We start from the raw sequence: 24,524 nt of genomic DNA, 5'->3' as shown, positions 1-24,524 counted from the left end.
TTTCTGCTGTACAACAAAGTGAATCACCTATATGTATACATATATCCCCTCCCTCTTGGACCTCCCTCCCACCCCACCCCCCATCCCACCCAACTAGGTCATCACAGAGCACCGAGCTGAGCTCCCTGTGCTATACAGCAGGTTCCCACTAGCTAGCTATTTTACACATGGTAGTGTATATATTCCCTGGTGGTCCAGGGGTTAGGACTCTGTGCTTCCACTGTAGTTAGGTCTCTGTGCTTCCGCCCGGGTTGATCCCTGGTCAGAGAACTAAGATCCCAGAAGCTGTCTGGAGCAGCAAAAAAAAAAAAAGAAAAAAAAGATACAGAGCTATTCTATCGCATTGGTCTTTTTTAAAAAGCTCCCCTAGATAGTTCTAATGTAGCCAGATGTGAAAACCATTGCTCTAGGGCAGTAGTTCTCAAAGTGTAGTCCCCAGATCAGTATCACCTGGGCATTTGTAGTGATGCAAATTATCAGGCCCCACCCTTAACCTACAGAATCAGAAACTCTGGGGGTGGGACTCAGTAATCTGTGGTTTAACAAGCCCTCCAGGTGATTCTGATGCCCACTCAAGTTTGATAACCAGTGTTCTAGATAAGTCATGTCAGACAAAAAAGTCAGGAAGGCAATTAGGCTGAAATGGCTCAGGCTGGAAGCCCACTGTGGTTCTCTTTTGTACTTACAAAAAAAGAGTTAAAAATACACGTTCCTCATTCCCATACAGCCTCTGAGAGGGGAAGGGATCTAACTTTGCAGCTTTGTCTCTCTCAAACCTCCTAGGAAGAAACCATAGACCTCTGGTTTCCAACTGGGTCATACGATTTTAAATAAAATGCTGAGACTAATAATGGAAAGCTGTCTGACCACCAGAAAGGACAGGTGGCGCTTGTATCTAGGAGGGAAGTGAATGGGGAGGGTAAGGGCTTTCTGGACCAGGAAAGAATAACCTAAAAATAAAAAGAAAAGAAAATCATCAAAACTGAACTCTGCTTTACTTTTTCCTTTTATTTCATGAAAGCAATGTTTTTTCGGGGCACAGCACTGATAATGTTAATAAAACTGAATAATGTCCCTTGTACTAAGTTTTCAATACGAGATGAGAACTGCATAAGAACGTGTTCTAATGATGCGTTGGTTTTCTCACAGTAACATCCAGCCCCCAGAACATTCTCCAGCAGCACCCACACTCTCTTGTCCTAGTGAATAAACCTGGAACAAAGCTGAGCCACCGCCTGGATGGTGAAGGATATGCTTGAGAACAGCAGCTTGGCTCTGCTGCCGACTTAGATGGGAATGTGGGGAAGTCACTTAGTTTCTCCGGCCTCCAATTTTCTCAAGTAGAAAATGACAAGAAACCACCCGGATGAACTGAAATGTCAAAGTAATCTGCACAGGACTGGGAAGAAGGCCAGGTGCCACAGCTAAGCAGGATAGAAGAAAACTGTACAGGCTCATGGTGTCACCTCCTGGTAAAGGGGCATAATAAAATTTCAGCTGAAACACTGACAAATTTAATTACCAAATGTGGGCCTAACACTTTGTGTGCATTTTCTTGTTGTTTATTTTAATTGTCTTTTCTTCCCCATATTCATACTCGGCAAATATACTGCCTTTACCAAGCAATAATCTAAGTAAACCAAATGAACCACCACAGATGAAACATATAAATAAGTAAAGAACCTCAATCAAATCCCAGATGATTGATTTTGTGGAGCAGAAATCTCTTTTTTTGCTTACTTTTAAGTTCACTTTATGAGAAAACAAATACCACATGGGATCATTATTTTAAACACAAATTGCATTTAAGAGGAAGTGTCTGGTAAACCTTCTGGGGCTGTAAATTAGCTACTAATTTCATTCGACTAAAGGCTGTGAAATGCATTTCTGGGAATTATTGTGCAGAGACATGCTTCCAATACTTTGTAAGATGGGCTTTACTGAGCTTGGAAAGAGAAATGCAATCCTACTCAGCGTACTTGTTCTTAAACTGAGGCTACTCGATGACCCAGGCTCATTCTACCTAACTACATAGCCAGCTTTGCTGGATTTACAAAAGACAAGATTTTGGGAAAGAAAATGAGAAACAATGAGTCATTCACATAGACATCTAACTAGCAATTTGAAATTGATATGCAGGCCATCTGATCTTTATATCTCTTTTTCTGTTCAGTTTCATTCCAGCCTCTGAAAATTTCCCAGGTACAATTCATTACTCTGTTCAATCCAGTTACTGCTATGTTCAATTACTGCTTTCTGTTTCTCTAATGGAGTTTTGCTTTCAAGGTAACAAGCCTTTCTAATATATATTTACGGTTTTTCATTTCCTCATAGAAGTTCCATCATTTATTTCTTTTCCACTATATTTTTCTTTAATTGCTTCATTTATTTTTTTTGTTTGCTATATTTTCATGTTTTTACTCTGATCCTTATTTTCCTCCATGATACTTCTTCTCACCCTTAATGTTATTCTCTAGAATGCTGTTAGATTTTCTCTTTTCCTCTTTTACTTATACAAACAACTGCAACATAGAAAGGGCCATACTGACTTGCCAATATTGGGCCGGTATGGACTAGCACAGAACCTGACACGTAGCAGGCATTCAATCAATATCTGTTTAATGACTGCCTGGATAAATGAAAATAGAAATGATGTCAGTATTTGCTTCAATCTTAAGCAAAATTATAAATGAATAACTTTCACCCCTCCAATGTGAGTCAACTTAACTTTTTTTGTTAAGTCATTTTATTGAGGTATGGCTGACATACAAAAAACTGTACATATTTAATGTATACAACTTGTTAAATTTGGAGATAAGTATACACCTGTGAAAACATCATATTCTATGCCATAAACATATCTAGCACCTCCAAGTTTCCTCCTTCCTTCTTTATTACTGATTTTTGTAATAAAGACACAACATAAAATCTACCCTCACAGCAAAATTTTCAGTATACAATACAGTGTTAACTATAGGCATACATATATTAATATTATACATATATAATATATAGAGGCATAGTGCAAAACACTAGATCTCCAGACTTGCTCATCCTGTATAAGTGACATTTCGTACCCTTTGACACTTTGTACCTCCCCATTTCCCCCCAAACCCCTATCCTCTGGCAACCTCTGTTCTACTGTCTGCTCTAAATTTGACTATTTTAGAGTCATCATATAAGTGGTATTACATAGCATTTTTCTTCTGAGTCTGGCTTATTTCACTTAGCATAATGTCCTCCAGTTTCATCCATGTTGTTGTTTTTAAGGCTGAAAAACGTTCCATTGAATGTAGAAACCATATATATTTTTTAACATCTTTATTGGAGTATAATTGCTTTACATTGTTGTGTTAGTTTCTGCTGTATAACAAAGTGAATCAGCTATACCTATACATATATGCCCCTATCCCCTCCTTCTTGCGTCTCCCTCCCACCCTCCCTATCCCACCCCTCTAGGTGGACACAAAGCACCGAGCTGATCTCCCTGTGCTATGCGGCTGCTTCCCAATAGCTAGCTATTTTACATTTGGTAGTGTATATATGTCTGTGTCACTCTCTCACTTCGTCCCAGCTTACACTTCCCCCTTTCCGTGTCCTCAAGTCCATTCTCTACATCTGCGTCTTTATTCCTGTCCTGCCCCTATGTTCTTCAGAACCACTTTTTTTTTTTTTAGATTCCACATATATGTGTTAGCATATGGTATTTGTTTTTCTCTTTCTGATGTACTTCACTCTGTATGACAGTCTCAAGGTCCATCCACCTCACTACAAATAACTCAATTTCGTTTCTTTTTATGGTGGAGTAATATTCCATTGTATATATGTGCCACATCTTCTTTAACCATTCATCTGTCGATGGACGCTTAGGTTGCTTCCACGTCCTGGCTATTGTAAATGGAGCTGCAAAGAACACTGTGGTACGTGACTCTTTTTGAATTATGGTTTTCTCAGGGTATAAGCCCAGTAGTGGGAATCCTGGGTCATACGGTAGTTCTATTTTTAGTTTCTTAAGGAACCTCCATACTATTCTCCATAGTGGCTGTATCAATTTACATTCCCACCAACAGTGCAAGAGGGTTCCCACCCTCTCCAGCATTTATTGTTTGTAGATTTTTTGATGATGGCCATTCTGACCTGTGTGTGGTGATACCTCACTGTAGTTTTGATTTTCATTTCTCTAATGATTAGTGATGTTGAGCATTAGTGATGTTGAGCATTCCTTCATGTGTTTGTTGGCAATCTGTATATCTTCTTTGGAGAAATGTCTATTTAGGTCTTCTGTCCATTTTTGGATTGGGTTGTTTGTTTTTTTGATATTGAGCTGCATGAGCTGCTTGTATATTTTGGAGATTAATCCTTTGTCAGTTTTTTGCTTTGTTGGCAATATTTGCTTTGTTGGCAAATATTTTCTCCCATTCTGAGGGTTGTCTTTTTGTCTTGTATATGGTTTCCTTTGCTGTGCAAAAGCTTTTAAGTTTCATTAGGTACCATTTGTTTATTTTTGTTTTTACTTCCATTTCTCTAGGAGGTGGGTCAAAAGGATCTTGCTGTGATTTAAGTCGTACAGTGTTCTGCCTATGTTTTCCTGTAAGAATTTTATAGTGTCTGGCCTTACATTTAGGTCTTTAATCCATACTGAGCTTATTTTTGTGTATGGTGTTAGGGAGTGTTCTAATACCATTCTTTTACATGTAGATGTCCTGTTTTCCCAGCACCACTTATTGAAGAGGCTGTCTTTTCTCCATTGTATATTACTGCCTCTTTTATCAAAAATTAGGTGACCACCTGTGCGTGGGTTTATCTCTGGGCTTTCTATCCTGTTCCATTGATCTATATTCCTGTTTTTGTGCCGGTACCATACTGTCTTGATTACTGTAGCTTTGTAGTGTAGCCTGAAGTCAGGAAGACTGATTCTTCCAGCTCTGTTTTTCTTTCTCAAGATTGCTTTGGCTATTCGGGGTCTTTTGTGTTTCCATACAAACTGTGAAATTTTTTGTTCTAGTTCTGTGAAAAATGCCAGTGGCAGTTTGATAAGGATTGCATTGCATTTGTATATTGCTTTAGGTAGTAGAGTCATTTTCACAATGGTGATCCTTCCAATCCAAGAACATGGTATATCTCTCCATCTGTTTGTATTATCTTTAATTTCTTTCATCAGTGTCTTATAGTTTTCTGCATACAGGTCTTTTGTCTCCTTTGACAGGTTTATTCCTAGGTATTTTATTCTTTTTGTTGCAATGGTAAATGGGAGTGTTTCCTTAATTTCTCTTTCAGATTTTTCATCATTAGTGTATAGGAATGCCAGAGATTTCTGTGCATTAATTTTGTATCCTGCTACTTTACCAAATTCATTGATTAGCTCTAGTAGTTTTCTGGTAGCATCTTTAGGATTCTCTATGTATACTCTCATGTCATCTGCAAACAGTAACAGTTTTTACTTCTTCTTTTCCGATTTGGATTCCTTTTATTTCTTTTTCCTCTCTGATTGCTGAGGCTAAAACTTCCAAAACTCTGTTGAATAATAGTGGTGAGAGTGGGCAACCTTGTCTTGTTCCTGATCTTAGTGGAAACGGTTTCAGTTTTTCACCACTGAGAACGATGTTGGCTGTGGGTTTGTCATATATGACCTTTATTATGTTGAGGTAAGTTCCCTCTATGCCTACTTTCTGGAGGGTTTTTATCATAAATGGGTGTTGAATTTTGTCAAAAGCTTTTTCTGCATCTATTGAGATTATCATATTAGATACCATATTTTCTTTATCAGTTCATCTGTCAATGGATATATAGGTTGTTTCCACATTTTGGCTATTGTGAATCATGTGCTATGAACATGGGAGTGCTAGTATCTCTTGAGATCCTAATTTCATTTCTTTTGGATGAATACACATAAGTGAAATTGCTGGATCATATGGTAGTTTTATTTTTAATTTTGGGGGGAACCGCCACACTTTTTTCCACAGTAGCTGCACCATTTGTATTCAAACCCATTGTGTACACCCATTGTATTCAAACCCATTTCTCCACATCCTCACCAACACATGTTATCTTTACTCTTTTTGCTAATTGCCATTCTGACAGGTGTGAAGTGATATCTCATTGTGGTTTTGATGTATACTTCCCCACTGATTAGTGATGTTGAGCTTTTTTTCATATACCTACTGGCCATTTGTATGTCTTCTTTGGAGAAATGTCTATTCAAGTCCTTAGCCCAGTTTAAAATTGTGTTATTTGTTGTTTTTGCTATTAGGCTGCAGAAGACATATGATCTCCAGATATACTTTGAAAATTAACATTTTATTTTATTTTATTTATTTATTTTTGGCTGCATTAGGTCTTCATTGCTGTGTGCGTGCTTTCTCTAGTTGTGGTGAGCGAGGGTTACTCTTTGTTGTGCATGGGCTTCTCATTGTGGTGGCTTCTTTTGTTGTGAAGCATGGGCTCTAGGCATGTGGGCTTCAGTAGTTGTGGCACGCAGGCTCAGTAGTTGTGGCTCACAGGCTCTACAGTGCAAGCTCAGTAATTGTGGTGCATGGGCTTAACTGCTCTGTGGCATGTGGGATCTTCCTAGACCAGGGATTGAACCCGTGTCCCCCGCATTGGCAGGTGGATTCTTAACCACTGTGCCACCAGGCAATACATGGTTTGCAAATATTTTCTTCCACTCTGTAGGTTGTCTTTCCATTTTGTTGACTGCTTCATTTTCTGTGTAGAAACTTTTTAGTTTGATGTAGTTCCACATGTCTATTTTTGTTTTTGTTGCCTGTGCTTTTGGTGTCATATTCAAGAAATCTTTGCCAAGATGAATGTCATGAAGCTTCTCCCCTGTGTTTTTTTCTAGGAGTTTTACAGTTTCAGCTCTTACATTTAAGTCTTTAACCCATGAATATATTCTTGTGTATGGTATAAGACAGAGTCCAATTACATTCTTTTGCCTGTGGATATCCAGTTTTCCCCAACCTATTTATTGAATAGACTACCTTTCCCCCCATTGTGTATTCTTGGCATCCTTATTGAAGATCTTTTGACAGTTATTTTCATGGATTTATTTCTGGGCTCTCTACTCTGTTCCATTATCTCTATGTATGTTTTTATGCTTGTACCTTACTGTTTTGATTACTGTAGCTTTGTATTATCTTTGGAATCAGGAAGTGTGATGCATCCAGCTTTGTTCTTTTTGCTCAAAATCGCTTTGGCTATTTGGGGTCTTCTGTGATTCCATATGAATTTTAGAATTGTTTGTTTCTATTTCTGTAACAAAGGGCCATTGGGATTTTGATAGAAATTGAATCTGTAGTATCAACATTTTAACAATATTAAATCTTCCAATCCATGAACGCAAAATATCTTTCTACTTAATTTGTACCTGCTTTAATTTCTTTCATCAGTGTTTTACAGTTTTCAGCATACAAATCTTTCATCTCTTTGGTTAAGTTTAGTCATAAGTATTTTATTTTATATTATTGATGTTATTAAAAATGGGATTGTTTTTTAAATTTCCTTTTGGATAATTTGTTTTTAGTATAGATGTGTGACCAATTTTCATATGTAGATTTTTCTATCCTGCAACTTTGCTGAATTTGTTTATTAGTTTAATAGTTTTTTATGTGTGGAGTCTTTAGGGTTTTCTACATATAAGATCATGTCACCTGTGAAGACAGATAATTTTATTTCTTCCTTTCTGATTTGGATTCCTTTATTTCTTTTCCTTGCCTAACTGTTCTGGTCTGGACTTTCAGTACTATGTTGAATAGAAGTGGTGAGAGTGGGCATCCTTGTCTTGTTCTAGATCTCAGAGCAAAAGTTTAAAGATTTTCACCATTGAGTATGAATTTAGCTGTGTGCTTTTCATCTATGACCTTTACTGTGTTGAGGTAAATTCCTTCAAGTTAACTTTACCAATTGAAAATAATCTGGCTAATGTTGATTAAAATTGAGTCTATAAAACACTATAGCAGGGCAAAAGTGTGCCCAGATATTAACATGAGAGGTAAGAAACTTGGAAACTCCATTTGTGGGTGGGGAGCAGGCATGTAAAAAAATAACCAACTAGGATGTAAGCTTCTTGAGGAGCAGATATTTTCATCTGTTTCATTCTCTGCTATATGTTCAGTGACTTTACCGGTGTCTGGCACAGAGGAGATATCCAATAAATATATATGGAATGACTAAGAATGGATTACCTTCTGTGTGACTCATGATCTGTCACTACTTCCTGAAAGGTTAAGTAATATTGAGAAGAGACCACTTCTGGACACTATGACAACTACCACAGCTTAGAAGCAAGGATTCTCAATCTAAAGTCCATTGACCTCCAGAAGTTGGGTTTCAAAGGTCTGTTAACCTCCTGAAATTATACGTTATTACATAATAAACATATATTACATGTTTCTGGGGAGAAAGTCCACAGATTTCTTAATATTCTCAAAGGAGAGTGTGGCGCAACATTTTAGAACTATAGTGTCTGAGAAGCCTCCGTGCTGTAAGAGCAATTGGAAAGTCCTGGCAAACAGAAACTTTGGTCAAGCAGACCTTGGTTGAACTTCCAACTCTGCCCCTTGCTGGCTGGGTGACTTTGATTAAGTTTTAAAATCTCCCTCAGCTTCAATTTCCTTATCATGAAATAGAGATGATAATGACAAATCTCTAGGTATAACTGTAGAATCTGAACTTGAACCCCAATTTTTCTGATTCTAAAGCCCATGTTCTTAACAACTATTGTTCTACTGTAATTAAATGAGATAGTTAATGTGGAAGTGCCTGGTGTAGAGTAGATTAAGTACTCAGAAATATTTTTTAAAGTAACAATAAAAAAGACAACCTAAAGAAACATCCACTTTAGAAACTCCTCTTTGATTAAGTAATATTCAAATTCAAAATACTTTTGTCATTGTTCTTATAAAACCAACCCCAAAATTTGGGGGAAGAGAGGGTATAAACTGTTGTAAGTGCATTAAGGTGTAAGGGGATTCCAGTGAGTCTTATGATGTGGTTTTGACAGGTAATGGATTACTAGGTCTACCTAACATTCAAATGAAAGGATGTGTGAGTCTTCTAGACTTTGTAGACAGCATTTACTCCTTGATCATCTACTTCTAGATAAATGGGGCTCCCGTTTCACTAGAGTCCAGCAAAAGACAGGGTTTTATGTTAATAATGGTTGTCCCTCTGCCTGAACAAAAGGCTGAAGAACAAATCACCATGGAACACAGAAGGTCTAGCTGTTGTTGTCCATTTCTAGAAGAGGGATAATTTAATGGCTCAACAGAAAGAATGCTTGCCTGGCTCCTTTGGGTAATTTCACAGTAGTTAGGAGCAGATATATGGCTCAGGTATTAGCTATTTCATTGCATTACCCTGACAAGTGACAGGAATTAGGTTTGCTTACATTGAAATAATAATCTTATTCCCTGCTTTTAACGTTTTTTCAAAACTTTTTATGGTTTACTGAGCTGAGAATGAATGAACCCATCTATATTCCTGGTTCAGAGTTGAGCAGTTTTCATCAAATGGCTACTCTGTGTCAGGCCGATACATTATCTCATTTAAGTCTCATAACAACATGGTAAGGTTGACTGTATCATGATCTTCATTTATCAGGTAAGGAAACAGAGGCTCAGAGAAGTTCCCAAGTTGAGAACATAGTTCAACTGCACACAGCTAGTGAGTGGTGAAGCTGAGAAGCAAGCCAGTGCTTTTAAGTCCACTTTGCTATGCTATGCATTTGTGAAATAGGTTGGTATTTAAAAATGGCATTCTGGCAGTCAGAAGGAGATCAAAAAAAGTTCTAAAGACAATATTATTAGAAATGGAAGTCTGGTCTTGCCAAGAAATACATAATGCTATGTAATAGAAAGGCTGGTATTTAGCTTGAAACAGGTATCTCTAAATATCATCCACTCCTGATTTCCCAGAACTTCTGCTGCCAGTGTCCTTGTCCTCACAGTGAGCCATGGCCATCCCCTGCCTCTGTAGAAGACCTCCAACACTAGCAGCCGTGTGGCTGACAGGGTCTTGGTGCTCCGGTCAGGTGTCAGGCCTGTGCCTCTGAGGTGGGAGAGCCGAGTTCAGGATATGGGTGCACCAGAGACCTCCTAGCTCCATGTAATATCAAACAGTGAAAGCTCTCCCAGAGATCTCCTTCTCAACACTAAGACCCAGCTCACTCAACGACCAGCAAGCTACAAACAATTACCAAGACAGGAACACAACCCCACCCATTAGCAGAGAGGCTGCCTAAAATCATAATAAGTTCACAGACACCCCAAAACACACCACTGGATGCAGTCCCGCCCACCAGAAAGACAAGATCCAGCCTTATCCACCAGAACACAGGCTTGGTCCCCTTCACCAGGAAGCCTACACAACTCACTGAACCAACCTTAGCCACTGGGGGCAGACACCAAAAACAGCAGGAACTAGGAACCTGCAGCCTGAGAAAAGGAGACCCCCAAAACAGTAAGTTAAGCAAAATGAGAAGACAGAGAAACACAGCAGATGAAGGAGCCAGGTAAAAACACACCAGAACAAACATATGAAGAGGAAATAGGCAGTCTACCTGAAAAAGAATTCAGAGTAATGATACTAAAGATGATCCAAAATCTTGGAAATAGAATGGACAAAATACAACAAATATTTAACAAGGACTTAGAAGAACTAAAGAGCAAACAAACAATGATGAACAACACAATAAATGAAATTAAAAATTCTCTGGAAGGACTCAATAGCAGAATAACTGAGGCAGAAGAACAGATAAGTGACCTGTAAGATAAAATAGTGTAAATAACTACTGTAGGACAGAATAAAGAAAAAAGAATGAAATGAATTGAGGACAGTCTTAGAGATCTCTGGGACAACACTGAATGCACCAACATTTGAATTATAGGGGTTCCAGAAGAAGAGAAAAAGAAAGAGACTGAGAAAATATTTGAAGAGATTGTAGTTGAAAACTTCCCTAACATGGGAAAGGAAATAGTCAATCAAGTCCAGGAAGCACAGAGAGTCCCATACAGGATAAATTCAAGGAGAAACATGCCAAGACACATATTAATCAAACTATCAAAAATTAAATACAAAGAAAAAATATTAAAAGCAGCAAGGGAAAAGCAACAAATAACATACAAGGGAATCCCCATAAGGTTAACAGCTGATCTTTCAGCAGAAACTCTGCAAGCCAGAAAGGCCTGGCAGGACATATTTAAAGTGATGAAAGGGAAAAACCTACAACCAAGATTACTCTACCCAGCTAGGATCTCATTCACATTTGACAGAGAAATTAAAAGCTTTACAGACAAGCAAAAGCTAAGAGAATTCAGCACCACCAAACCAGCTTTACAACAAATGCTAAAGGAACTTCTCTAGGCAGGAAACACAAGAAAAGGAAAAGACCTACAATAACAAACCCAAAACAACTAAGAAAATGGTAATAGAAACATACATATCAGTAATTACCTTAAATGTAAATGGATTAAATGCTCACATCAAAAGACATAGACTGGCTGAATGGATACAAAAACAAGACCCATATATATGCTGTCTACAAGAGACCCACTTCAGACCCACGGACACATACAGACTGAAATTGAGGGGATGGAAAAAGGTATTCCATGCAAATGGAAATCAAAAGAAAGCTGGAGTAGCAATTCTCATATCAGACAAAATAGACTTTAAAATAAAGACTATTACAAGAGACAAAGAAGGACACTACATAATGACCAAGGGATCAATCCAAGAATAAGATATAACAGTTGTAAATATTTATGCAGCCAACATAGGAGCACCTCAATACATAAGGCAAATGCTAACAACCATAAAAGGGGAAATCGACAGTAACATAATTATAGTAGGGGACTTTAACACCCCACTTTCACCAATGGACAGATCATCCAAAATGAAAATAAATAAGGAAACACAAGCTTTAAATGACACATTAAACAAGATGGACTTAATTGATATTTATAGACATTCCACCCAAAAATAACAGAGTACACTTTCTTCCCAAGTGCTCAAGGAACATTCTCCAGGATGCATAATATCTTGGGTCACAAATCAAGCCTTGGTAAATTTAAGAAAATTGAAATTGTATCAAGTATCTTTTCTGACCACAGTGCTGTGAGACTAGATATCAATTACAGGGAAAAAAATCAGTAAAATATACAAACACATGGAGGCTAAACAATACACTATTTAATAACCAAGAGATCACTGAAGAAATCAAAGAGGAAATCAAAAAATACCTACAAAGAAATGACAACGAAAACACGACAACCCAAAGCCTATGGGATGCAGCAAAAGCAGTTCTAAGAGGGAAGTTTATAGCAATACAAGCCTACCTCAAGAAACAACAAACATCTCAAATAAACAACCTAAAATTATACCTAAATCAATTAGAGAAAGAAGAAAAAAAACCCTCCAAAGATAGCAGAAGGAAAGAAATCACAAAGAACAGATCAGAAATAAGTGACAAAGAAATGAAGGAAATGATAGCAAAGATTAATAAAACTAAAAGCTGGTCCTTTGAGAAGAGAAACAAAATTAATAAATTATTAGCCAGATTCATCAAGGAAAAAAGGGAGAAGACTCAAATCAAAAGAATTAGAAATGAAGAAGGAGAAGTAACAACTGACACTGCAGAAACACAAAGGATCATGAGAGATTACTACAAACAACTATATGCCAATAAAATGGACAACCTGGAAGAAATGGAAATTTCTTAGAAAAGCACAACCTTCTGAGACTGAACCAGGAAGAAATAGAAAATATAAACAGACCAATCACAAGCACTGAAATTGAGACTGTGATTAAAAATCTTTCAACAAACAAAAGCCCAGGACTAGAAGGCTTCACAGGTGAATTCTATCAAACATTTAGAGAAGAGCTAACACCTATCCTTCTCAAACTCTTCCAAAATATGGCAGAGGGAGGAACACTCCCAAACTCATTCTACGAGGCCACCATCACCCTGATACCAAACGCAGACAAAGATGTCACAAAGAAAGAAAACTACAGGTGAATATCACTGATGGACATAGATGCAAAAATCCACAATAAAATACTGGCAAACAGAATCCAGCAGCACATTAAAAGGATCATACACCATGATCAAGTGGGGTTTATCCCAGGAATGCAAGGATTCTTCAATATACGCAAATGAATCAATGTGATAAACCATATCAACAAATTAAAGGATAAAAACCATATGATGATCTCAATAGATGGAGAAAAAGCTTTCGACAAAATTCAACACTAATTTATGGTAAAAACCCTCCAGAGTGTAGGCGTAGAGGGAACTTACCTGAACATAATAAAGGCCATATATGACAAACCCACAGCTAACATCATTCTCAATGGTGAAAAACTGAAATCATTTCCTCTAAGGTCAGGAAAAAGAGAAGGTCTCCCACTCTCACCACTATTATTCAACATAGTTTTGGAAGTTTTAGTCACAGCAATCAGAGAGGAAAAAGAAATAAAAGGAATCCAAATTGGAAAAGAAGAAGTAAAGCTGTCACTGTTTGCAGATGACATGATACTATACATAGAGAATCCTAAAGATGCTACCAGAAAACTACTAGAGCTCATCAATGAATTTGGTAAAGTAGCAGGATACAAAATTAATGCACAGAAATCTCTGGCATTCCTATACACTAATGATGAAAAATCTGAAAGAGAAATTAAGGAAACACTCCCATTTACCATTGCAACAAAAAGAATAAAATACCTAGGAATAAACCTGTCAAAGGAGACAAAAGACCTGTATGCAGAAAACTATAAGACACTGATGAAAGAAATTAAAGATGATACAAACAGATGGAGAGATATACCATGTTCTTGGATTGGAAGGATCACCATTGTGAAAATGACTCTACTACCCAAAGCAATATACAGATTCAATGCAATCGCTATCAAACTACTAATGGCATTTTTCACAGAACTAGAACAAACAATTTCACAATTTGAATGGAAACACAAAAGACCCCGAATGGCCAATGCAATCTTGAGAACGAATAACGGAGCTGGAAGAATCAGTCTTCCTGACTTCAGGCTATACTACAAAGCTACAGTAATCAAGACAGTATGGTGCAGCACAAAAACAGAAATATAGATCAATGGAACAGGATAGAAAACCCAGAGATAAACCCATGCACATATGGTCACCATATCTTTGATAAAGGAGGGAAGAATATACAATGGAGAAAAGACAGCCACTTCAATAAATGCTGCTGGGAAAACTGGAAAGCTACATGTAAAAGAATGAAATTAGAACACTCCCTAACGCCATACACAAAAATAAACTCAAAATGGATTAAAGACCTAAATTTGAGGCCAGATAGTATAAAACTCCTAGTGGAAAACATAGGCAGAACACCGTATGACATAAATCAAAGCAAGACCCTTTTTGACCCACCTCATAGAGAAATGGAAATAAAAACAAAAATAAACAAATGGGACCTAATGAAACTTAAAATCTTTTGCACAGCAAAGGAAACCATAAACAAGATGAAAAGACAATCCTCAGATGGGAGAAAATATTTGCGAACACAGTAACTGGCAAAAGATTAATCTCCAAAATTTACAAGCAGCTCAGTGTCAAAAAAACAAACAACCCAATCCAAAAATGGACAGAAGACCTAAACAGACATTTCTCCAAAGAAGATATACAGATTGCCAACAAACACATGAAGGGATGCTCAACATCACCAATCATTAGAGAAATGAAAATCAAAACTACAGTGAGTTATCACCGTACACAGGTCAGAATGTCCATCATCAAAAAATCTACAAACAATAAATGTTGGAGAGGGTGTGGAGAAAAGGGAATCCTTTTGCACTGTTGGTGGGAATGTAAATTGATACAGCCACTATGGGGAACAGTATGGAGGTTCCTTAAAAAACTAAAAATAGAATTACCATACGACCCAGCAATCCCACTACTCGGCATATACCCTGAGAAAACCATAATTCAAGAACAGTCATGTACCACAAGGTTCACTGAAGCTCTATTTACAATAGTCAGGACATGGAAGCAACCTACGTGTCCATCAACAGATGAATGGTTAAAGAAGATGTGGCACATATATACAATGGAATATTACTCCGCCATAAAAAGAAACGAAGTGAGTTATTTGTAGTTAGGTGGATGGACCTTGAGACTGTCATACAGAGTGAAGTACATCAGAAAGAGAAAAATAAATACCGTATGCTAACCCATATATATGGAATCTTAAAAAAAAAAAAAAAAAAGAAAGTGGTTCTGAAGAACCTAGGGGCAGGACCGAATAAAGATGCCGATGTAGAGACTGGACTTGAGAACGCGAGGAGGGCGAAGTGTTAGCTGGGACGAAATGATCGAGTGGCATGCAATTATATATACTACCAAATGTAAAAAAGATAACTATTGGGAAGTAGCCACATAGCACAGGGAGATCAGCTCGGTGCTTGTCGACCACCTAGAGGGGTGGGATAGGGAGGGTGGGAGGGAGACGAAGAGGGAGGAGATATGGTGATATATGTATATGTATAGCTGATTCACTTTGTTATAAAGCAGAAACTAACACACCATTGTAAAGCAATTATACTCTAATAAAGATGTTAAACTAACACACCATTGTAAAGCAATTATACTCTAATAAAGCTCCTGAAATACTGTCTAGATGCTTCTTGTGACCTGCCTTGGTGATCCTAATGAAGTCTAGGTCATTTTTAGCATCTACAGAGAACAGGGGGAAATTGTTGTGTGTTAAATATTGTTTCAAAGTTATAGGCGAACCTGGATTTTATTACTTTATTTTATAGAGCATATAGCTGGTCACAAATAAAAGTTTAAAACAGTCCTCAAATTTTCCTGCCACCCACTTTTTTTGTTTGGTAACATGGACATCTCTGTAAAACACCCAAAACTTGTAGAGAGCAAAAGTGAGAGAGAAATTAAGTTTTATTGGGTAACCTAATGTTTACCAGCCAAGTTTACATACTTTATATCCTTAAATCTTTTGGAAAACTCTGTAAGTTTAGTAGTATTGGATTCATTTTAGACAAAACAATTAGCAAACAAATTAAAATGAAAATGGATTCAGAACAGTCAGGTAAGTTACCCAAAGTTGCACAGTTGAGATGTGGGTGGCAACGCCAAGATTTAAACCCAGATCATGTTCTCTTCATTCTATGATGTTACCACATAGATTATAAGAGCCCCAGCAGGTGATATAGACAGCGCAGAATGTCCTGAAAGATTGTCCTTTGAGGTATTTCCACCTGGATCTTTCTTGGGACAGGTAATTAATGCAACTCATTATAAACCAGTCATAGAATGCAGGAGTTGGAGAGCCTTTATAGATTATGTAGTCCAATATTTTGATTTTTTTAGGTGAGGAGAGTATACATTAACTCTGAGTTCTTAACTCGGAGAAGTTAAGAAAATTGTCTAAGGTCACAGAGCAAGAACAGTTGTCTTCTAAATCCCAGCTCTGTGCTGTTTGTGTTATGTCAGTGTGAGTAAAAGTTAAGAACATGGGCTTTAGAGTCACACTATCCATATTCAAATTCTGGATGGGTGGGGAAAGTTACCTAAACTCTCTGGACCTCAGTTTATGCAACTGTAATATGATGATTGTAGTACTTCATGGGGTTGATTCAATGAGCTAATACTTGCAAAGCACTTAGATCAGTGCTTGTTTACCCCGTAATAAATACTTAATAAGTGTTAGCTATTATTATTCTCACCTTGTCTCCCAAAGACAAAGCCTAGTAGTACAGAAGCTTTTAGAGTGGTTGAACTGAAGGAGAAATAGTAGAAAAAGGCAAACTTTTGAGAAAATCATGAAGTAGTTCCTCTGTAGAGATGGTAGGGAGATGGTACACAACCCACAGAGTACATTCCACAGGGACTCAGCACCTAAGACCTCATGAGGGCTGGAGGTCTAGGTAGGCCTCACAGGCTGATCCAGATGGAGCAGCTCAGGAAGCCAAGGACTGCATACCAGCAGTCACTCGGCAGAACTGTGATAGAAACTAAAGAGAATCTTCCATGTTCTTGGATTGGAAGAATCAATATTGTCAAAATGACTATATTACCCAAAGCAATCTACAGATTCAGTGCAATCCCTGTCAAACTACCAATGGCATTTTTCACAGAACTAGAATAAAACATTTTAAAATTTGTATGGAGACACAAAAGATCCTGAATAGCCAAAGCAATCTTGAGAAAGAAAAACAGAGCTGGAGGAATCAGGCTCCCTGACTTCAGACTATACTACAAAGGTATAGTCATCAAAACAATACAGTACTGGCAAAAAACCCCGCAGAAATATAGATCAACGGAATAGGATAGAAAGCCCAGAAATAAACTCATGCACCCAAGGTCAATTAATCTATGACAAAGGAGGCAAGACAATACAATAGAGAAAAGGCAGTCTCTTCAATAAACGGTGCTGGGAAAACTGGACAACTACGTGTAAAGGAATGAAATTAGAATACTCCCTAACACCATACACAGAAACAAACTCAAAATGGATTAAAGACCTAAATGTAAGACTGGATACTATAAAACTCTTAGAGGTAAACATAGTCAGAACACTCTTTGACATAAATTGCAGCAATATCTTTTTTGATCCGTCTCCTAAAGTAATGGGAATAGAACCAAAAATAAACAAATGGGACCTAATCGAACTCAAAAGCTTTTGCACAGCAAAGGAAACCATGAACAAAACGAAAAGAGAACCCACATAACAGGAGAAAATATTTGCAAATGATGCAGCCAACAAGGATTAATCTCCAAAATTTACAAACAGCTCATGCAGCTCAATATCAAACAAACAAAAAAACAACCCAATTAAAAAATGGGCAGAAGACCTAAACAGACATTTCTCCAAAGAAGACATACAGATGAAAAAATGCTCAACATCGCTAATTATTAGAGAAATGCAAATCAAAACTACAATGAAGTATCAATTCACTCTGGTCAGAATGGCCATCATTGAAAAGTCTACAAACAATAAATACTGGAGAGGGCGTGGAGAAAAGGGAACCCTCCTAAACTGTTGGTGGGAATATAAATTGGTACAACCACTGTGGAGAACAGTATGGAGGTACACTAAAAAACTGAAAATAGAGCTACCATATGATCCATCAATCCCACTCCTGGGCATATATCCAGAGAAAAGCATGGTTCGAAAGGATATGCACCCCCATGTTCATTGTGGCACTGTTTACAATAGCCAAGACATGGAAGCAACCTAAATGTCCATTGACAGATGAATGGATAAAGACATGGTACATATATACAATGGAATATTACTCAGCCATTAAAAAGAATGAAATAATGCCATTTGCAGCAACATGGATGGGCCTGGAGATTACCATACTACATGAAGTAAGTCAGATAGAGAAAGACAAATATATGATATTGCTCATATGTGGAATCTAAAAAAATGATACAAATGAATTTATTTACAAACAGAAACAGATTCACAGGGTTAGAAAACAAACTTATGGTTACAAAAGGAGAAAGGTGGGGGGAGGGATAGATTGGGAGTTTGGGATTGACATTTACACACTACTGTATTTAAAATAGATAGCTGATATCCAGATTGCCAACAAACACATGAAAGAATGTTCAACATCATTAATCATTAGAGAAATGCAAATCAAAACTACAATGAGATATCATCTCACACCGGTCAGAATGGCCATCAAAAAATCTACAAACAATAAATGCTGGAGAGGGTGTGGAGAAAAGGGAACCCTCTTGCACTGTTGGTGGGAATGTAAATTGATACAGCCACTATGGAGAACAGTATGGAGGTTCTTTAAAAAACTAAAAATAGAACTACCATACAACCCAGCAATCCCACTACTGGGCATATACCCTGAGAAAACCATAATTCAAAAAGAGTCATGTACCACAATGTTCATTGCAGCTCTATTTACACTAGCCAGGACATGGAAGCAACTTAAGTGTCCATCATTGGATGAATGGATAAAGAAGATGTGGCACATATATACAATGGAATATTACTCAGCCATAAAAGGAAATGAAATTGAGTTATTTGTAGTGAGGTGGATGGACCTGGAGACTGTCATACAGAGTGAAGTAAGTCAGAAGGAGAAAAACAAATACCGTATGCTAACACATATATATGGAATCTAAGAAAAAAAAAAAAAGGTCATGAAGAACCTAGGGGTAAGATGGGAATAAAGACACAGACCTACTAGAAAATGGACTTGAGGATATGGGGAGGGGGAAGGGTAAGCTGTGACAAAGTGAGAGAGTGGCATGGACATATATACACTACCAAACGTAAAATAGACAGCTACTGGGAAGCAGCCAATAGCACAAGGAGATCAGCTCAGTGGTTTGTGACCACCTAGAGGGGTGGGACAGGGAGGGTGGGAGGGAGGGAGATTCAAGACGGAAGAGATATGGGAACATATGTATATGTATAACTGAATCACTTTGTTATAAAGCAGAAACTAACACACCATTGTAAAGCAATTATACTTGAATAAAGATGTTAAATAAATAAATAAATAAATAAAATAAATAGCCAACAAGGACCTACTGTATTGCACGGGGAACTCTGCTCAATATTCTGTAATAACCTAAATGGGAAAAGAATTTGAAAAAGCATAGGGATACTCAAAAAATAAAATTTTCAACTGAATATTAAGAAAAATAAAGAGAACCTTCCACTTTCAACAAGGATAATCATTTTTCTTTCTCCCTCTCTCCCTCCTTGCCTTCTTCCCTGCTTTCTTTCCTGTCTTTCATTTACAAGATGTTTTCTGAGTGACTACTATGTGTCAGGCACTGGTACAATGGTGCACAAAATAAAGTCTCTACCCTCATGGAGCTTAATTTCTAGTGGGGGAGACAGATGATGATCAAAGACAAATACGTAGCACAGTGAAAAGTGCGATGAAGGGATAGAAAGTCATGGGGGGGTGTGCTATCTTTTTTTAGATAGGGTGATCAGGGGTGCCTCTTTGAGGAGGTTGCATTTGAGCAAAAACCTTAATGAAGTGAAAGCACCAGCCATATGACTGTCAGGAGAAAGAATATTGCACACTGAGGCAAAAGCAAACCCAAACCTATAGTGAGAGAAGCTGAGTGTGATTTGCATAATAGCAAGAAGGCCAGTGTGGCTGGAGCAGAGAGAGAAGGGAGTGTAGACAGGGTCAGATCACCTACTTCCTGTAGGCTGGAGTATGGACTAAACAACAGTGAAGCTTCATTTGTCCATCAAAATATGTCACGCTGAGTCATTACCCAACATCCAAATCATGTCGTTGACAATTACTTCTTTGTACAAATAAACGAAGGGTAGACGTATATTAGCCAACTTCTGTGTGCCCGAAGTGAAAACTAATTGAAGCTATAAGAAAAAAAGGAAATACATTTGTCATGCTCCATGTGCCTGATATTCATCTCATGTTAATATTAAGCATACTACACTACTGGCTGGAGTTTAAGTCAACCTGAGGAAATTATTCCTAAAGCAGCAGCCTGGGTATATGGTAGGGGTGGGGCTGTGGCAGGGCAGGCATAAATTCACATAGGCGCTCCCTCGAAGCACAGTTACTGGGATTGGCCATGTTGAGTCCAGTCTAGACACTTCCAGCAGTCCTTGGGAAGCAGTTACTCGAGTCTTCTTGATCATTTTCATTTGTTTTCAGAAGACACAGTGAAGAGATGGTGCCTAGGTTAATCCTTCTAGTGAAAGATGTTTCCTTTAAGGACCTTGTCTAGGCAGGGGGTTTTGAGTCAAAGGAGAGTGTGTATGAAATAGACTAAAATTAATCCTGGCTCAGTGGTCTTTTTCTCTTGCAATTACAAAGATATTGATTGGCTATATACTAGACTGTAAGTGTTGGGAGAGGAGGACCACTGTTACAAAGTCTCAGAGAACTCACAGTCCAGCAGACATTTCTGAGAAATAAAGACTGGAGAATGTAGTTTATGTAAGTGCCACAAAATTTCACTAGGAAAAATAAATGCACACCGCTCGGGAAAATATTTGCTACCAAAATAAAAGCACGGAAGGCACATACTAAATCATACTCATTTTGATAAACAATAAAAGAGTCTGAATTAATAAACGTTCTCAATCAGAAAAATTGCTCATTTGTAGTTTGGGATTTAAAAGCTTTTTTGTATATTGACTATTTGTTTTGAAGTAATTAGCTATTAGACCTACAAAAGTATTTCCTTTTCATATCAGGTATACAATGGCTTCAAAGTCAAGACAAGGTTGGATGGTAAGAAAGTGAACAAAGAAGTTGAAGGAAATATTGACATTCTTCAATCAATGAAAATATGTCAGCATGTGTGACCATCTTTAGCTGGCAATAATACAATGGAAATAAATAATGTAAGGAAAAGAGACAGCATCATCGGCTATTCATATATGTATTCAGTGTTGTACAATAAAAATTTTAGAGGCGAAGATTTAAAGTGAATGAAAATAATCAGTTCTAATACTTGAAAATTCCAGCAGTTCAGAGAATATTTTTAGTATGCTTTCCGTGCCCTAAATGTAAAACTTAAAATTATTTTATTAAGAAAATCGTATTCAATCTCTTGAGAAATTTGCATTTCACTGCAAAGATGGAACATAGCATCCTTGGCTGAGTTACTTTCTGTAGAAGTCAGCGCCATTTTGTGGTATATGATTAGCACATTCTGAAGACAAAGATTCCAGAAAGTTTAAATTTAGTTGTGAAAAATTGAAGGCATTTATCCATTCATATTTAAGCATGAAAAATGCAAGCTTCACTTTGTGTGTTTAAATGCCACATATTATAATGGAAACTGTACAAGATGTGATCAAATTCTTCACATTTACAAACCAAATAAAATAGAGGCTGGACTACAGTTAGTGAAACAGTCAGATCTGATACCAGAAAAATGCTTGTCATAGAACAAAAAACTCTTATGCTTTCAGGAAAGTAAAATACCATTCGTGATGGATATTCTAGGTCAAGAGAGACTGGAGAATCTAAGTATAGGAATAAAGTGTTTATGACACTCTAAAATTCAAATTTTGGAAATAACAGTTTATACTTCATGTACTTATAGACAATAGATATTATTGGTAGCTTAAGAAAGAATTTAGTGAGTGATAAGACACTGACATCGACTGAATAATATTCAAGATATAGGTGTATTTGATGAGCTCATCAAACCAGGATATATTACAGTATATGGGAGAGATTTCAAATATCTCTTATAGCTTAAATTCTCATACTGGGAAAAACATAGTCCATTTAGTTTTAATCTATGTCTTTATGTTTAAAGTAGATTTTTTACATAGAGAGCATATAGTTGGGTATTGCTTTAAAGTTTAATCCAATCTTTGTCTTTTAATTTACATATAATGTAGTTATTGATACAGTTGAATTTAAATCTATATCTTGCCATTTGTTTTCTATTTATTCCATTATATTTTTGTTCCTTTCCCCCTCAGTTTCTGCCTAATTTTAGATTAATGGAGTACTTGTTTTAGTATTCCATTTTATTTCCACTATTGCTTTATTAGTTATACCTCTTTATTTATTTTCAGTTGCCCTAAGGTTTACAATATGCATTTTTAGCTTAGTATAGTCTATCTTCTAATAGTGTATCATTTAATGTATAACATATGATCCTTACAACAGTTTCAATTCTATTCCCCTATCCTTTATGCTATTGCTATCACATATTTTACTTCCATGTATGATAAACCTCATGATACATTGTTATTATTTTTGCTTCCAACAGCCAAGTATCTCTTCAGTAAATTTTTTAAATGCTAAAATTTTATATCCAAACATGTATTTACCATTTTCAGCACTTTTCATTTCTTTGTGTAGATTTGAGTGTTTATGTGGTATCATTTTTCTTTCTAACAGAAGAACTTCCCTGAACATTTCTAACAGTGTAGTTCTGCTGGCAATGAATTATCTGATGTTGTTCACCTAAAAATGTCTTATTTCACTTCTATTTTTCAGGGATATATTTATTGGATATAGCAATTGACAGCTTTTTTTTAATTCAAAATCTTAAAGATATTTGTTCCATTGTCCTACTGTTTTCATCATGACAAAAAGCCTGCAGAATTTCTTATCTTTGTTCCTCTGTACATAAGGTTTTATTTTTTTTCTTTTTAATGCTTTTAGTGATTTGATTATGCTGTACCTTGGTGTGGGCTGTGTGTGTGCGTATCCTGCTTGGTGTTTGTTGGATCTGTGGGTTTATAGTTTTCATATCAAATTTTAAAAAATTGGTGACCATTATTTCGTCAAATATCTCCCCCTCCCTTATTTTTTTAACAAAGACTGATATTCCACAGGACACTGAGGCTCTGTTAATTTTTTCACCATTCTTTCCTCTACAGACTTCATTTTGGATGATTCTCTTGTTATGTCTTCAAGTTCATGGACTTTTTTCTTTTGCAGTGTCTAATCTGCTCTTAATCCTATACAGTTAAATTTTCATGTCAGATATTGTGTTTTTTCATCTCTAGAAATTCCACTTGGGCTTTTAAAAATATTTTCCATTTCTCTCCTCATGTTAATGTTTTCCGCTAAATAATTGCACATACTGGATAGATATCTTAACATATTTTTCTGCTAGTTCCATCATCTCTGTCATTTCTAAGTCTGTTTCTATTGAATGATTTTTTTCTTCTGGTAGTAATCTGTCATGTTTTTTTGCCTCTTGGCTTGTCTAATAGTTTTTGATAGGATGCTGAAGATTTAAAATGCTACATGGTTGGTTATCTGGATTTTGACTTCCTCAAAAAGTGTTAACTTTTTTCTAGCTGCTCTGCGGCATGTGGGATCTTCCTGGACCAGGGCACGAACCCGTGTCCCCTGCATCGGCAGGCGGACTCTCAACCACTGCACCACCAGGGAAGCCCACTGCGCTCATTTTTGATAAGTGTATGGGGAAATTATAAGAAAAAGAAATCAAGAATTTCAAAGATCTAGACACTGATATAACTGGAATGTGATATCATGTTCCATAAATCAATACTTTAAAGTAAGTTTTTATTAAATGTTTATTAAATACAAAGGAATACTTATAAAATATATGTAAATTTTAAAGGAATGATCCTCCAACTTTAATGTGCAAACAATCATCTGGGATCTTATTAAAATGCAGATTCTGATTCATGCAGTCTGGGGCCTGTTTCTGCATTTCTAACAAAATCCCAGATGATGTCAATACTCTCCTCTGCAGATTATCCTTTGAGTAGCAGGAGTAAAAGTACTGATAATACAATGATCATCAGTGTACCCACCACCAGTGTAAGAAAAAGTACATTAGCATGATCTCTGATATCTTCTGCATGCTCTTCCTAATCCCCTCCCCCTCTCCCTCTCTTACAGATAATTACTCTCCTGAGTTTTGTTTTTATTATCCTTCTGCTTTTCTTGATAGTTTTATCATATATGCTTGTCTCTCTAAATATATATTGTTAGGTTTTGCATATTTTTGAATGTAAGAAACTAATATAAATGGAATCATTTGTATATATTCTTTT

The 24,524-nt window shown here is 36.8% G+C and overlaps 1 protein-coding gene across 16 annotated transcripts in view; it reads right to left on the bottom strand.

Moving 5' to 3' along the window:
* The window catches only part of ANKS1B (ankyrin repeat and sterile alpha motif domain containing 1B), a 1,163,439-nt gene that overhangs the window by 226,241 nt on the left and 912,674 nt on the right, over positions 1-24,524 (bottom strand). The gene's annotated exons all lie outside the window — the stretch shown is intronic.

The sequence above is a fragment of the Lagenorhynchus albirostris genome, chromosome 11, assembly GCF_949774975.1.
Source record: "Lagenorhynchus albirostris chromosome 11, mLagAlb1.1, whole genome shotgun sequence".
In the NCBI taxonomy this organism is placed as follows: domain Eukaryota; kingdom Metazoa; phylum Chordata; class Mammalia; order Artiodactyla; family Delphinidae; genus Lagenorhynchus; species Lagenorhynchus albirostris.
The sequence above is the reverse complement of the archived record's forward strand: the minus strand, read 5'-3'. Positions and strand labels throughout refer to the sequence as shown.